The sequence below is a fragment of the Canis aureus genome, chromosome 3, assembly GCF_053574225.1.
Source record: "Canis aureus isolate CA01 chromosome 3, VMU_Caureus_v.1.0, whole genome shotgun sequence".
In the NCBI taxonomy this organism is placed as follows: domain Eukaryota; kingdom Metazoa; phylum Chordata; class Mammalia; order Carnivora; family Canidae; genus Canis; species Canis aureus.
In genome coordinates this window covers 183,096-198,782 of record NC_135613.1, presented here as the reverse complement: position 1 = coordinate 198,782, position 15,687 = coordinate 183,096, and the positions used below count along the sequence as shown (strand labels likewise).

The 15,687-nt window shown below is 37.8% G+C and overlaps 1 long non-coding RNA gene and 1 other non-coding gene across 3 annotated transcripts in view; one reads left to right on the top strand and one right to left on the bottom strand.

Moving 5' to 3' along the window:
• The window catches only part of LOC144306148 (uncharacterized), a 65,196-nt gene extending 60,176 nt beyond the window's left edge, over window positions 1–5,020 (bottom strand). For both annotated transcript variants that reach the window (XR_013373178.1, XR_013373170.1), the window contains exon 1: window positions 4,670–5,020. This is a non-coding gene — a long non-coding RNA (uncharacterized LOC144306148). The remainder of the gene's footprint in view (window positions 1–4,669) is intronic.
• Window positions 5,021–8,106: 3,086 nt separating this feature from the next.
• LOC144311660 (U6 spliceosomal RNA) lies at window positions 8,107–8,213 on the top strand. Its single transcript, XR_013377246.1, has one exon. It is a non-coding gene; the product is annotated as a U6 spliceosomal RNA (small nuclear RNA).
• Window positions 8,214–15,687: the final 7,474 nt, after the last annotated feature.

Sequence of the window (15,687 nt, the reverse complement as noted above, 5' to 3'; positions counted from 1 at the left end):
AGATTCATAGCTAAACTACTTTTTTTTTCCACGTCAAATAAGACAATAGAAGTTGAAAGTTCAAGTAAAAAGAACCTCTGTCAATCAATACTTGGAGGAAGTGATTAAACAAGACCATTGCAATTTTAGCGAATCTAGACCCTAAATCAGAATCAAGTGCATAGCAAGGAAGCAGAGGTCTCTGTTCTTGTTGGTGATTTTTTCCTTTGGTCCAAACTTATAAGAACAAAAGGTAGTGGAAGTAAAATGCTTCCATTTTTTGAGTTCTATTTCTACTGCTCATTTGGAGGAAGATCCTGAAGGAGCTACGTTAACTCACTCTCCAGAGTGGCCCATGGGACTATCATGGGTAGAAATAACTACAAAAGCCTACACGCTGGATAGAGGTTTAGAAAAACTGCTCTCAACCGACATGGAACTTCTCGTTTTATTATTTGGAGGCGATAAGTAAGAGAGGAAAAAGGTGTGTACAACCTTTCATAGTCCCTTAATATTCCATATTTTCAGGAGTCAAGAAGAGAAGCAGGGAGCAATAAATTTTGCCGATGGCTTTGTTTTGAATGACATCACAGAATGGCTTTTGAATTCCCTCAACCTTCTATTTGTCCTGGCCACCAGGCCAAAGATCCAGGCTCTAACCCTCCCACCTGAGTCCCCTCTGGCTTACCTTCTCAGAACATCCATTTTGAAAGACTAGTGACGGAATTTAAAACAAACAAAAATAAAAAGCCTCACCCCTTGCTCTCTCGAAACTTGTTATTTAAAGTAAGATTCTTGGAATTCCTTGATAGCATGCTAGAAATGCAGATCCTCCAGCCCCACTTCAGCTGCAGTGAATCGGAATCTGCATTTTAACAAGATCCTCAAGCGATCCCATGCACGTGAAAAGCTGAATAGCCCTTTTCTAGATATTTCCATCATTGAGAAAAATACAACAAAGTCTCCCGCCTGTTCCTTTATTATGTCCAAACAGAACACTGGCAGCCCAAATTATGAAATGATTATTTGTTAATTGTGCATGCATTAGGTAAGCCCAGCAAGCATTTTGATTCAAATGCATCCAGAATGACTCTGCTCATCAGTAGGAGCACAATCTGTGAATTTACACCTGGCTCACATAAACCACAGCTATTCATCATTTGTGGGTCTCTCCACTTAGGAAAGGGACCTGCAAATGAGAGGCTGTGCGTCCGGGACAATAATGGTTTGATGGTCTGTTAACACCCATATTCTGAATTCTAGACCGACCTTACGAATAACAAGCCTATTTTTACTGTACTCAAGCTGGTGCCAGCAACCTTCATTCTTATTAACACTAGCATTTCACTTCTTAACACATCTATCTTATGTTGCACAGAACATGTCTAGGATTTGCCCATGAGCTTCAACCATGCACATATAAATAGGTGTCTGTAAGAGAAAGGCACTCTGGAAAAAATTCCCATGCTTACCAAATAGAAAAGTCAATACTCAAACATTCCTAAATTCATTTCTTGAATGGTAAACATTTCTTTCTTTTTTTTCTTCTTCTTCTCAGCTTTATTTGAATAGTAAATATTTCTTGAATGGTTTTTAATGTGCCATACTGGTAACAAGATACGTGCAGGCTTACAAATTAACCTTGAGGAGATAGGATAAGTTAACAGATCATCATGATGCTCAGTTATATGCACTAACTAGGGTAAGTTTAGTGCGATGTAAGTACAGAAGAGATTCCCTAATAAAATCCTCAGAGATTGGAGCATATTCCCTAGAGAATATGACATTTAGGTCAATGTGGACAAATAGCAGCTGTCTGATTAACATAAAAGAGGAAAGGAAAGAATTTACCAGACCGGGGATGGGGGGAAGGAGTAAAACACCTCAAAAGATTAGAATTGAGGTGTCAGCAGGCTGTGTTTCCTTCGGGAGGCTCTAGGGGAGAGTTTGTTTTCAGGTTCACCGCTTGTTGGCTGAATTCAGTTCCATTCAGTTGTGGAACTGAGGTGTCATTTTTTTGATGGCTGTCAACTGGAGGCCACCCTTAGATCCTACAGGCCTTTCTCTAGTCCTTGCATGTGGTCGCCTACATGTCAGAACCAGCAAAGTTAAGAGAAATCCTTCTCACAACTGCCCAACTCTCCGCCTGCTCTTCTACAGCATCTCTCTGACTGGCTCTCCTGCCTTCCTCTACTATTTACCTTGAAGTGCTTGTGTGCTTACTGATACTTCATGATGATCATTCTGTTTCAAGGTCAGCTGATTAGTAATCTTAATTCTACTTATAGAACCGCTCCTCAGAGGATAGGCATCTTAGGGGATAGCTACAGGATCCTGCCTACCATCATGTTTAAAAGGACTCATTCAGGGAAGAAGGTATTAACAAATGACATATCAGGAAAAGGGCTAGTACCAAAATCTATAAAGAACTTTTCCAACTCAACACCCCAAAAAACAAATAATCCAGTCAAGAAATGGGCAGAAGACATGAACAGACATTTCTCCAAAGAAGACATACAAACAGCCAACAGACACATGAAAAAAATGATCAACATCACTCGGCATCAGGGAAATACCAATCGAAACCACAATGAGATTCCAGCTCATGCCAGTCAGAATGGCTGAAATTAATAACTCAGGAAACAACAAATGTTGATGAGGATGTGGAAAAAGGGCAATACTTTTGCACTGTTGGTGGGAATACAAACTGGTGCAACCACTCTGAAACACAATAATAGAAGTTTCTTGAAAAGTTAAAAATAGAACTACCCCATGACCCAGCAATTGAACTACTAGGTATTTATCCAAAGGATATAAGCATAGTGATTCAAGGGAGCACCTGCACCCCAATGTTTATAGCAGCAATGTCCACAATAGCCAAAATATAGAAAGAGCCTAGACATCCATCAACAGATGAACAAATAAAGAATATATATATACATATATATATATATATATGTATATATATATTCATCAACAGATGAATAAAGAATATATATATATAACGGAATATTATTCAGCCATCAAAAGAAAGAAATCTTGCCATTTGCAATGATGTGGGTGGAATTAGAGGGTATTACTAAGCAAAATAAGCCAGTCAGAGAAAGACAAATACCATATGATTTAACTCATGTGGAATTTAAGAAAAAAACAGATGAACACAGGGGAAGGGAAGGAAAAATAAAATAAGATAAAAATCAAGAGGGAAGCAAATCATAAGAGACTCTTAACTATAGGAAACAAACTGAGGGGTTCTGGGGGGAGATTGGGGAGGTAGGATAATTGGGTGATGGACAGAAGAAGGGTACTTTTTGTGATGAGCACCAGGTGTTATATGCAAGTGATAAGTCACTAAATTCTACCCCTGAAAATAATAATACAGTATTTATTAAGAGCAGATTCCTGGCATGATGAAAGCTGTGCTGTCTATCTAGTGGTTGGTCAGGCTGGTGGGTCTGAATGTCCTTGAAAATCCTGGATTCTAGCAGCATTAATGAGATCACATCACATTTTGCCCCAGAGTTCCCTCCTAAGTACCCCCAGAACCCTATCTCAGTCCTTTTGCCACACTAGAGCTTCAAGGGATCTAACCACCAGCTATAAAAATGCAAAATACTAAGCAAATCACCAAACAAAAAAGGTGGGCAGCTAATTTTCTGAGAACCTAATATGATACAGTTAGACAGTATGCTCTCGTTTCTGGATCAGAGAGGTGACTGATCTGAGGGTGGGGCTCTGGTTTCCTTTCTGATATATCGGGAGCTCACCCAAGCAGAAGGAGTCTGGGTGCTGAGAAAAGAAGAAAACCCAATGTGTGCACTCAGTTTTGTTATTAACTGGAATGATGCTTTCAAGACAGCGTTGCTTTAAGAACCACCCATTTAATTTCTTAGACTTTGAAAACCTTCTGGTAGAGTAATTGCCTGACACAGAACACCTAGGAGGCGAATTGAAATAAAAAGCCTTTTACTGAGTGGCAGAAAAGAAAGTATTAAATGCTTGATTAGAAGTTCTGTATCACTAATACTGAATGCAAAAACAAACAAACAAAAACAAACAAACAAAAGCCAGGTGACTCCTATCTTACATTATGTCTTCTCTGTCATTAGAAAACATGCAAATTCTCACTCTGGGATACACTGGGCATCCCAAAGTGGCTTTGAAATTCCATTTTCCTTGCTGAAAACAAAAAAAAAAGTAATTGATTCATGTGTTCTGTTGAGTATTTTCTCACTGACATCACTTCCTTAAAACACTCCTTTATGATGTTTCAGCTTATTCCTGGGTTCTGTCCTTTCCACTATTAAAACCTTAGGTAACCCTCTGAGCTTCAGATTTCCCAACTATGATATGGAAATGCAAACATTCATTTCTTGGATATTTAAAATAAATAAAACACAGACAATTATCTGGCAAAGAGTAGATGCTCAAACATTAAATCTCTTATCCCTGTTCTCCTGTCTCTTTATATTCTAGTTAACCTCTGGCTTGTGCTTGCAAGAGCATCACAAGCAGATTATAAATTCTCTAAAAGCAAGAACTGTACTGATGAGAACCCATGAAAAGATTCTTTGGCCTTTAGGAGCTCTAGGCCCAGGAGTGCAAAGGTGACCTGGATTAACCCAACTGCCCTCTCTGTGTTGCAATTTCTACAGGTTTAAGAGGTTCTTTAAGCATATAGATTGCTTACCTCTAAAATGTTAGGTCAACACCTATTTTTCACTTCTTTAAAGACCCTGTTGAGCAGAAAGTAGGCATTCAATTACTGCTTGCTGACTACTAGCTGAATGAATATCTTCAAAATGATAGACTTAGTGGCAATAGATGCTTGGGTAGTGATGAGACTAGATTCAAGGCAAATTATTAATTTTAACCAAATGTTTCTAAGAGAATTTGGAAACAAAATATTTCCCTTTGAGAGTTAGAAGACAATAAATGGTGGCCAATGGGCAATCTTCTCTTAAAGTAGATTTGGATATGGCCCTGTAACCCTGGCTTCTTTCTGCTCTCAGTGATGTTATTAATTTATTTTGCACTTTGGAGTTGGATTGCTACTCATCATGGGGAATCACTATGAGGACACAATGGAGAATTCCTGAAGGTTATGGAATCATACAAAGTTCTTATAGATCATGATCTCACATAAACCACCTCAGAAGTTTATGTGCTTCTGTACTAGCACACCTGGTACATTTTCTTGGTTGTTTTGTTTTTAAATTATTATTGAGTTTTAATGTACATAAAATACATGCTATTTTAAGTGTATATTTTGTCAAGTGTGTTTTGACAAAATATCCATCTTCATGAGTACCATCCCATCACCCCAGAGTTCCCAGTATACCTTTCTACTCAACTATCTTCCCAAAGACAACTATTTCTCCAAGATCTATCGCATTAGCTTAGTTTTGTCTGCTCCAGAAACTCATATACAGAATAACACAATAGGCAATGTTCATGTCTACCTTCTTTTGCTCAACAGAATGTTTTGAGATTTATCTATGCCTTGTACATCAGAAGTTCATTCCTTTTTATTGCTATTGTTCTGTTGTATAAAAACACCACATTTTGTATGTCCATTCATTTGTTCATGGACATTTGAACCGTTTCCAGTTTTAGGCTTTTGTGAATAAAGCTATGGTGAAAATCTGTGCCCATTGTGGACATATTTTGTATTTCTCATTGGTAAATAGATAGAAATAAAATTGCTGGATCAATGGGTTGGATATATCTCCCAATGCATTTTTTCTTTTATTCCTGAAGGTAAAGCTCACAAAACATTTTTTCTTCTTCTGGCCTCCATCCTATTATGGGAAATTTCATTATTAATCTCCAAAAATACACAATGTGGATTTAGCACTCACTCACTTGTGCTGGGATCGGGGATAAGTTTTCTGCATGCATTATCTCATTTAATCTTTTTTTAATATTTTTTTAAATTGTTCATTTGAATGAGAGAGAGAGAGAGAATGCAGTCAGGGGGTAAGGTTAGATGGAGAGGGAGAAGCAGACTCCCCACTGAGCAGGGAGCCCTACATGGGGCTTAATCCCAAGACCCCAGTATCATGACCTGAGCCAAAAACAGATGCTTAATGGACTGAGCCACCTAGGTGCTCCCACACTTAATCTTTTTTTTTTTAATAAATTCCCACATTTAATCTTAACAGAAACTTACAATTATCATCATTTGCAAAAGCCCTAGAAGATATTAAGGGAAGCCATTGTTAAATTTATGTAAGAGTTAGGACCCAATAGAAAGTAACCCCAGAACCTGCATTCTTACCCATTTTACTATATTACCTCTTTGCACAAACTTTTATCTTCTCAGAAGACAAACTACTCAGTCTTTGAGGCAAAACAGTGAGTGCCCTCCTAAGTGGAAAGGCTTCATCTCCTAGACTCCAAATGTAAGATGCCAAGGAACCTGACTGATGAAGAGTTATTCATTCCCCCAACTATTATGATTACCAAGTGAGAATGTGTTAATAGCTCTCAGGAGGATACCCTACTAACCAGATCCCTCTAACAAGAGTGTAATTTGCAATTAAATGATCTTGACTGTAAATCCTCTATACCCAAGAACATCATCTCCATGGATTAAATTAGTACTAGTTCACAATCTTTAGAATAAAACAAAATCATCTGAAGAACTGGTTAAAATACATATTTCTGGTTCCCACTATTAGAATTTCTAATTCAATAAGTCTGGGATAGGCTTGAGATTTTGCATTTTTAACAAGTGCCCAAGTAATGTTGATGGTGCTGGTCTTCAGGCCACATTTTAGGTAGCAGTAGGACAGACTATCTACATTGTTGTAATATTCTCTGGTGAGAAACTGTGTTTTAGTTGGAGAAGATGATGAAGAGGGTTATCCAGCCAATTACCAGTAGGCCTGGAGCTAGAAGGTAATCCTTGGAGTCTTGAGTTTATATCACTGGCACTCAATGCTGGAATTTCAAGAACCAGTTAAATTGCAAAATTAAATGAGAATGATATTGATCTGCCTCAGCATTTTGAGATGGATAGATAGATGATTATGAAAATTGGCAGGTAGGTACATAGGTTGGTAGGTAGATAGAGATGATATAATTTCAGAATATGTACCTTTCAAATGAAGCAAAAATCATTTTGAGGAAAAAGTCACTACCTTGCTCTTACTTTTATGGTCTCACCACAAAAGATGGAAACTTTCAAGAAGATTCAGTGTTCTATGGAGCCAAACATTATTCCTTTCTGAGACACTTTTTCAGTGATCATATAGACCCAGCTCTACACAGACACTTCATCTCACTTCCAAATTATTTAATTTCTTTACCAAAGCAAAAGTTTGGCAAATTATTTAATTTAACCTCATTCTTCTTTGTCATTAGAACAAATCTAAGTGTCTCAGCTGACAAACACCACTTTAGAAACACCCTGATCCTGATAAATGGTTTCTTTAAATGTCTTAAAAGTATTATTAGCATAGATGGTTGTTTGATTCTGAACTCCCACTCTCCTGAGAGCCGTGAGGGTGGGAACCACAATCCAGATTGGGAGGGAATTATGCCCTCAGGCAGAGTGTGAGATTAGTATGCAGAACCCATACTTGTGACTGTGACCATGAATTTTTAAAGTCCTTTTCCTATTTTTTCTATTTTTCCATTTTCAGGTTCCCAAAGGAGAGCTCAATTATTCACTGTTACAAAAATGGCCATTGATTATCTTAAAAATCCAGGTGAGAAAAAAAAGCAACAATACTAACTGCTCAGCTGGTTAAATAGTCAGCTTTTAATTAATAGATATAATTGTTTTTCACACCTTACTAAATAACATGAAAAACAGAAAAGAAACAGTTTTATCGGTGGTTTTTAATCGTTTCTATAAGTCTCAGTCATAAAGTAATTACTCAAACAAATGAAGGAAGACAGCATAATCCATAGCTGCACTAAATATCTATTGAAAGAATTATGTCTCATTTTAAGATAAAGTACATAAATGATATACAATTCAAGTAAAGTACCTTTTTTATGCACTTTACCACTTCATGAAAAACAAATCGCAAATAATTCTATTTAATGATTAGGTGGTATATACAAAATAATGCACCATTACTATTTCTAATATCTCTAGCATTAGGATGGATTACAGTGCTCGCTTCGGCAGCACATATACAAAAATTGGAATGATACAGAGAAGATTAGCATGGGCCCTGCCCAAGGATGACACGCAAATTCGTGAAGCGTTCCATATTTTTGATATATGTTGGCAAATCGAACTCCAATAAAAAATATATACAAAAGAAGGATGGATTACATTTGTTATATTCATAATATTGTTATTAAATATAAGTATAGCTCATTTTATAAAGCACTTTTTCAGTGCAAAACACTTTTTTGCAGCATGACTGAAGTTAATCCACACCACCTTAGTGTTAGAGTCTCTTCATTTCTTTATTAAGAAACTGAGAACAAAACAGTTTAAAGACCTGTTAATCATCTAGTAACTAGAAGACCTGCCTAGGAATTAAGTTCCTGTCTGCATGACTCCAAAACCCAGGCTTCTAGTCCCTCCCACACTACCCCCAGCTGAGGTTCAAAGACAACACCCTAAGGGGCACCTAGGTGGCTCAGTCTGTCTTCAGCTCTGGTGATGATCCCAGGTTCCTGGGATTGAGCCCTCCCCGACTGCACTCCCTGAAGGGGACTGCCTCTCCCTCTCCCCCTCCCCTTTATTTACTCATGCTGGCGCTCTCACTCACTCTCTCTTTCTTTCTCTCTCTCTCTTTCAGGTAAGTAAATAATTAAAAAAAAAATAACACACTTGATATGATTCAATGCTCAATGAGATGACAGATGTTCCTCAATATGTTCTAGCCCGAAGTGGAATGTTGGTGTAGAAGAGGATTTCTCATTCCATGATCCTTACCCTCGGTCTCTGGTTCTCCTTTTTTAGGCATCAACCCACAAGACCTGAGGCCCATTCTGAAATGTCTCATTGACCAGTGTTCCTGCTTCTATATCCTAATTCCTTTTCCTCTACTTTGCTAGTGGAGAAAAGCCTTAATATTGCTTTGTCTGTTACTATTAAAGTACCATTAAAATACCACTCAGCTTCTTATTTTCTCAATAGTCTAGCAAGACAGATTAGCCAGACAGCTCATCTAATTACCCCAGGACAAGAAAGGGCATGCATGAAATGGAGGAAACCCAAGAGTTCTACCTCATGTAAACATTTTTCTTAATATTCCTAAAATGAGTCCCTATTCCTTCACCTCTTCCCTTTCACAATAAGTGGAATTGTTAAATAAGTGTTTCACAATAAGTGACAGTGTTTTAATTATTTCATCCATAAAGGTCACTCTGATATTATGGAAAGAAGATGGCCTCTGGAATCAGACTTACTTGGGTTTTATTTTGTTTTAAGATTGATTGATTGATGATTGATTGATTTAGAGAGTGCACATGTGTGAGCAGGGGGAGGGAGAGAGAGTCTCAAGCAGATTTCATGCTGAATGTGTGGCCCTATATGCAGGGCTTCATCTTACCACCATGAGATCATGACCTGAGCTAAAATCAAGAGTTGGACACTTAACTGGCTCAGCCACCTAGGCACCACTAGACCTGGGCTATAAAACCGGTTCTATATTTGAACAATTTTGACCACACCATTAACTCCTTGGAGTCTCAAATTTCATGTGTGCAAACCTCTACAAAGAGACATTTTGAGGATCAAGGGGACAATTATGTATAAGAACCTGGTACATCAAATAATTAACATTTGCTTATTACATTCCCTCTCCCTCTTCTGGGGATGTAATAATAAAAAACAAAACAAAACACATGCTTACCATCTGTAATATCTCAAAATACAATAAAGGAGAGAGAGACCTAGAGGCAAATCAGTAAAAAAACAAACAAACAAAAAACAATGCTAAATAGGCCAACAACTCATCTGCCTCTGTTTCTTTCCTTTATTCCTTTCCATGCACAAATCAGTAATCCATACATTCAAAAAACTATTAGACAAGAGTTCCAGAAAGTGGAGGAAATAAGTGCAAGGTCCCAGAGTCAGAAATATCTGAGAAATTCAAAGATTAGGAGAGAAATTAATATAGCTGCAATGTAGTGAACCTGGGGAGTGGAATGAAATGGCATGACAACCAGGCAAGCGCTAGACTATGGGAAGTCTGATACAGTCCCTTCTCTCACATTGAACTAGTCATTTCCTTAGAACAAGATGGCTTTACATTTTACAGAACTACATGATATGAATTTTCCTTTATTTCTGGATGATTCTGTTGAATTTCATCTTTAGGGGACATTTTGAAGGCTCGGGATGGATCATTCATCCTCTGTTCTCAAGCATTACACATGATGCTATGCCTCCTGGTAAAGTCCCTGGGGGAATAAATTTAAGTAATCCATTTTGGATTTCTGACCTCCAGAATCTAAGATAATAAATTTGTGTTGTTTTAAGCTAACAAGTTTGTAGTAATTTGTCACAACATCCATAGGAAATTATACTACAGATGATAATAATTCCTTCCACTTGCCAATCATTTGGCACCACTTTCATATACATTTGTGTTTTTGTACCCTTCCTCTGAGTTCAGCAAAACTTTTATGATTTCCATTTTTCAGCCAAGGAAACCTAGCTTTAGAGAATGAACAGATGTGTCCACAGGCCGACAATGAGTTAGGGCTATACAGCATATCTGAGTCCTACCCAAACACCTCTTCACTATAGCACACACACTCTGTAATAACAGGTCCCATGTTACCAATCCTTGTATCAAGACTTCCTTTTATTGCCTAGTTAACCTCTCAAGTTATGAAATGGTAGGAATGGACATCCTGGTCCTACTATTCTGGAAGTTAGTCTTTGCAGGCATGTCATGATTTATAGGTTTTAAGGATATGCTTTCACAACCTTTGGTATGGACTGAATGCTTATGGCCTCAAAATGTATAGGCTGAAGCCCTAACTCCCAATATGATGGTATTAGAAGGTGGAGTCTTTGGGAGATAATCAGATTTAGATGAAGTCATCATGGTCTGGGCCTCATGATGGGATTAGGGTCCTTAACAGAAGAGGAAGTGACACCAGAGCTCAACTTTCTTTGATTGGAAACAACTGCTCCAAGAGATGGAGGTGTTCTTCACGGCATCACTGGCATCACTTCGTCCTCAGTAGACAGAGGGCAACTGATTGATCACCACACAACTGACGCTGGGGCAACACTTTACATGACACTTTCAAGATAGAACAAACACAAGCTTGGGTGTTTTATATAGTTCATTTCATCTACTCTTCACTACCATCCAGTGAGGCACATGCTCCACGAGTGCTAGAATGATTGATCAAGCAATCAACTGATTGATTTTACTATTTTCATTACTTTAAGACACATGACTTTTTGAAAACATCAAATTCTTAGCTGCCTTTGTATATCCGTGGCTTACTCATCAGTATTAGCCATTTTTGTGAGTTCGTTATCTTACCTGCTTCAGCCTTTATAGTTAAGAGTCCGGGGAATGGCAGGGATACCTCACAGTTACATTTTTACATAAGAATGGATCTGATTTCTGACATCAGTGAACAAACCCATTTGTCTATTCCTGCATTTCAGTACTAGAAATCCATCATAGTTATCTGCCAGCTGTTGGTTCACCCCACTCATGACTTCTTATTGAAAAATGCTTTCTAACTTCCAGCAAAGTCCTCACTACATTTGTAGTTTGCAGGTATCTAAAAAGCTTGAATTTTTAATGAATTCCTAATGTACTCACTCAAGCAAACAAGAAAATTATAACCATGGAACATTACATTTCAGACATTAATCATAATTACTTAATAATACCAAACAAGGAGATTTTATTACCAACTGAGACTTCTTATTTAACATCAGAATCAGAATAATTGTCACATTTGCACATATTCTAAATGATACCACGTATTTCCGAATGCCTACATTAAACAGTTTAGTCATAAAGAGATATTTTGTCAGTTAATTTAATTTAATTGCATGGCATAATCATTTCACCTATTTCCCTAAAAACAGATATTTTAATAAGAGAACTGCAAGGAGGTTATAAAAATCTCACTTTCTCAATTGCTGGGAAAGGTCTGTGCTGAAAGTTACCAGACAATCACCGGTTCGAGGTGTTTCCATAGTTCTTCAATACATTTGTTACATACCATTAGTCACCAGGTGAAGCCCTTCACTAACAGCAATACCCTCCAGCAGTGGCCCCAGAGGATTTAACACTGATTGATGGCGGGTCACCTGGAATTGGTTGCCAGAATTTCCAATTTTCTGTTGGGAAATTGCTTATTTCTCCAAGTCTATTCCCATTTTTACAAGTGGACAGAAGCTGAGATTATACATTATTATGTGTCTAAATATAAAATTGTGATGGATGGTGTCACACATTTAAAGAGAGTTAAGCATTTAATTTAAGATTTTAAAAGTTTAAAGAAGTTTAAAATGTATTTTCAATCTTTCTTGGGAATTCATAGGCTGATCCATATTGGGAGAAATAGAGAGATTGCCTGAGGATTGCCACTTACATGGAGAATTATTTTCATAAAATTACCCTTTTAGATTCTCAAAGCAGTAGCGCCATAACTTTCTTGTAAATATATCTGAGGGCCCCAGGCTCAACAAAGGACCGAAGGGATGAATAGGTTCTTTTCACGGGGAAGGGGGCGGGGGGGGGGGGACTATACTAACTGTGACAAAGAAGAGAGGAAAGCAAACAAAACTCAAAAGCCACATTAGAAACAGAAGGCAAAGTTTGTTATTTACATTAAATTGTTATTGTTTGGACAAATATATTAGGTGTCCATCTTATTTTTATTTTTAAAGTAAACTCTACGCCCAATGTGGGGCTTGAGTTCACAACCCAGGGATCACGAGTCCCATGATCTACTGACAGAGCCAGTCAGGTACCCCTTAACCGTCAATTTTAAAAGAGTGTGATTTTAGGATGCTAAAATACTCTAGAACACCGTAATAGTACTCTGCACATATTTTTGCACGCAGGAATTCTATTGAATTCTTGAATGAAGCATTAAATACCTGGCTACCTATATAAAGATATTAGAGGCAACAGGTAACAGTCCAATGACAAGTTTGAAATTTAGTCAATATGGGTCACTCTGGAGAAACAACCCGGCAAAACCCTCAAAATCCTTAATGCTCAACATTATTATTTAATCTATCTGGGGACTAAAAGTGCCTTTATGACTTTAGATTCTTTTATACAACAAATACTTGTAAAACATATAGAGAGGCAAAAAAACAAAATTTTAAAATATTACAAAACATTCAAAGATTAAACTACCCAGAATAAAAAAAAAAAAAAGGTTAAACTGAATTCTCTCCAGTCAGAAATAATTACCATTAACATTTTTGTCCTTTTTTCATACATACACAAAAGTACACAAGTATGTATGTATATGGGGAAAGAAAGAAACACAATAATACTAAACAGTAAAAAGCCTGTTTTGCAAACTATATACTTTTTCTTTTACTATTATGAACAACCTACCACATAAAAAAAAAAAACTACATATATTTCTAACAATGCCATTTTAAAGGCTGCAGAGAATTTCATTACATAGTCATCTAATGCATTTGGTCAATACTCTACTGAGGCTTCTTTCATTTTTGTTATTTATTCATTCGACAAATATTTATGGAATATATGTTCATTGCTCAATATTTACTTCATCCCATATTGGGAATGCAAAGCCTCTGTTCTCATAGAGTTTACATTTTGGGGACTGAGAGATAAAGACAAACAAGAAGTGCAATGCACACAACTAAGTATGCCAGTTGGTGTTTAATTCCTACAATAAAAATGTAGGATCATAATAAAGCAAGAGAAGAAGAAAGAGGGTGGCAAGAAGTAAGGGATGATCTTCCCCGCGGTTATTTCTCCTTCACAGCACCCGCTTCATTTCCATCATAATTCTTACAACTAGCTGTGATGCCGTTGTTCATTAATCTCTTATTTCCTGGTTCAGGGGCTCCCCCCACCCCTGGAATATAAGCTCCAGGTGCCAGGTTTCTGGGGCTCACTTCAGTGCCCAGTGCAGGGCCTGCTATATAAGGAACACTCAGTAAATATGAGGATAAAAACACAACCAAGGAATGCATGAACAGGGGGATGAATGCAGGGGGAGACTGTGATTATAGACATCCCACAAGGAACTGGTTTCCAAACATGACCTGCAGCTTGTAACTCGAATAACATTCCACAGAAAGGAGCGTGCCCTGAAGAGCTGCCCCCCGCCTGCCCTAGTTACCAGTATTCAAGTGCACACTCCATATACTAACCTGAATGATACAAAATATGCGATGACACACTTTTAATCTTTATGCAAAGCATCATATAGGATATATTTAAAAGCACCTTCTTTCAAAACGTCGCAATTCATCAATCTAATCGGGGCAGCTGTGCATCAAGCCTGGTGGCAACGTGTTTGGTTCCTTTACCCACCTCCTTGGTGTGCTGCCATCCACTTGCTAACTACACAGTCCTCAATATCATATCGATACCAGGAATCTGATACTAGTAAGAAGTGGACGTTCTCTTTTTCTTTAGCAATTATGTCCAAGAACTACTGGTATTGTAATTAGCCACAATTATGATTCGATTTTATTCAACGTACTCACTGTCATTTGAAATTATATTTTTCATTTACTTTGTCTCACTTTCCAATACCACATCAGGTCCATGAGAGCAGAAATCTTGTCACAATTATTCTCCTTATATCCCTCACCCTATCCTATCCTCAGTGCAAATAGTACTGGACTCAAAGCTGGTATTTGATTTTTTTTTTTTTTTAATGAAAGAACGAACGATTGAATGAATGAACAAGTGAACTCTGTCTTAGTGTTCCATATGGATTCCATGTGCAAGGTATCTTTCCATTCTTGTGTATTTCATCAACTTCAGCTGTATGGGGGTTGCCCAGCTGTACAGGGGTTACCCATCTACACGGCAAAAGGTAAAATCCTAGCTTCCATCAACAGTCTCTAGTCCTATAATAAATCCAAATTACATGATGTTAAAATTGTGTCCCATGTGCCTCATGTGCAAACTCAGTGCAGCAGATGCTGCCATAGCTCTGGCACCATCTGCAGCTCCTTATATGCCAAGGACTACTTCCTGTGTCTCTCTGTTTTTAGAATATGGTAACATGACAGTGGGTAGGAATTAATACCCTAGAAGCAACTCTCAGCCAATGAGGGGTAGAAGTGGGTGGATAAAATACCCAGCTTCCTCATTATTCAGTGGAACAATTCTGAGGCATATTCTATATGGATATCCAGTAGGTTTTGAGTCCTGGTTCCCACAGCAGACATCACTAATTAACAGAATTTTATTTGGTCTTCCTCTCTTCCCTTTTTTTAAAAAGATTTATTTATTTATTTATTTATTTATTTATTTATTTATTTATTTGAGAGGATTGGGACAAAAGGGGAGAGAGATTGAAGCCCAAGCAGACTCCAAGCTGAGCACAGAGCCGGATGACGGGCTCCATCTCAGGACTCTGAGATTATGACCTGAGCTGAAACCAAGAATTGGGCCCTCAACCAACGGAGCCATCCAGGTGCCCCTCCTCCCTTCTCCATTCCCTCAATCATTTGCCTGGGATTGAACCCAAATTCCTGTCTTTGGGTCTCCCTTTAGAATAATGCAAGGTTAGACTTTGGAA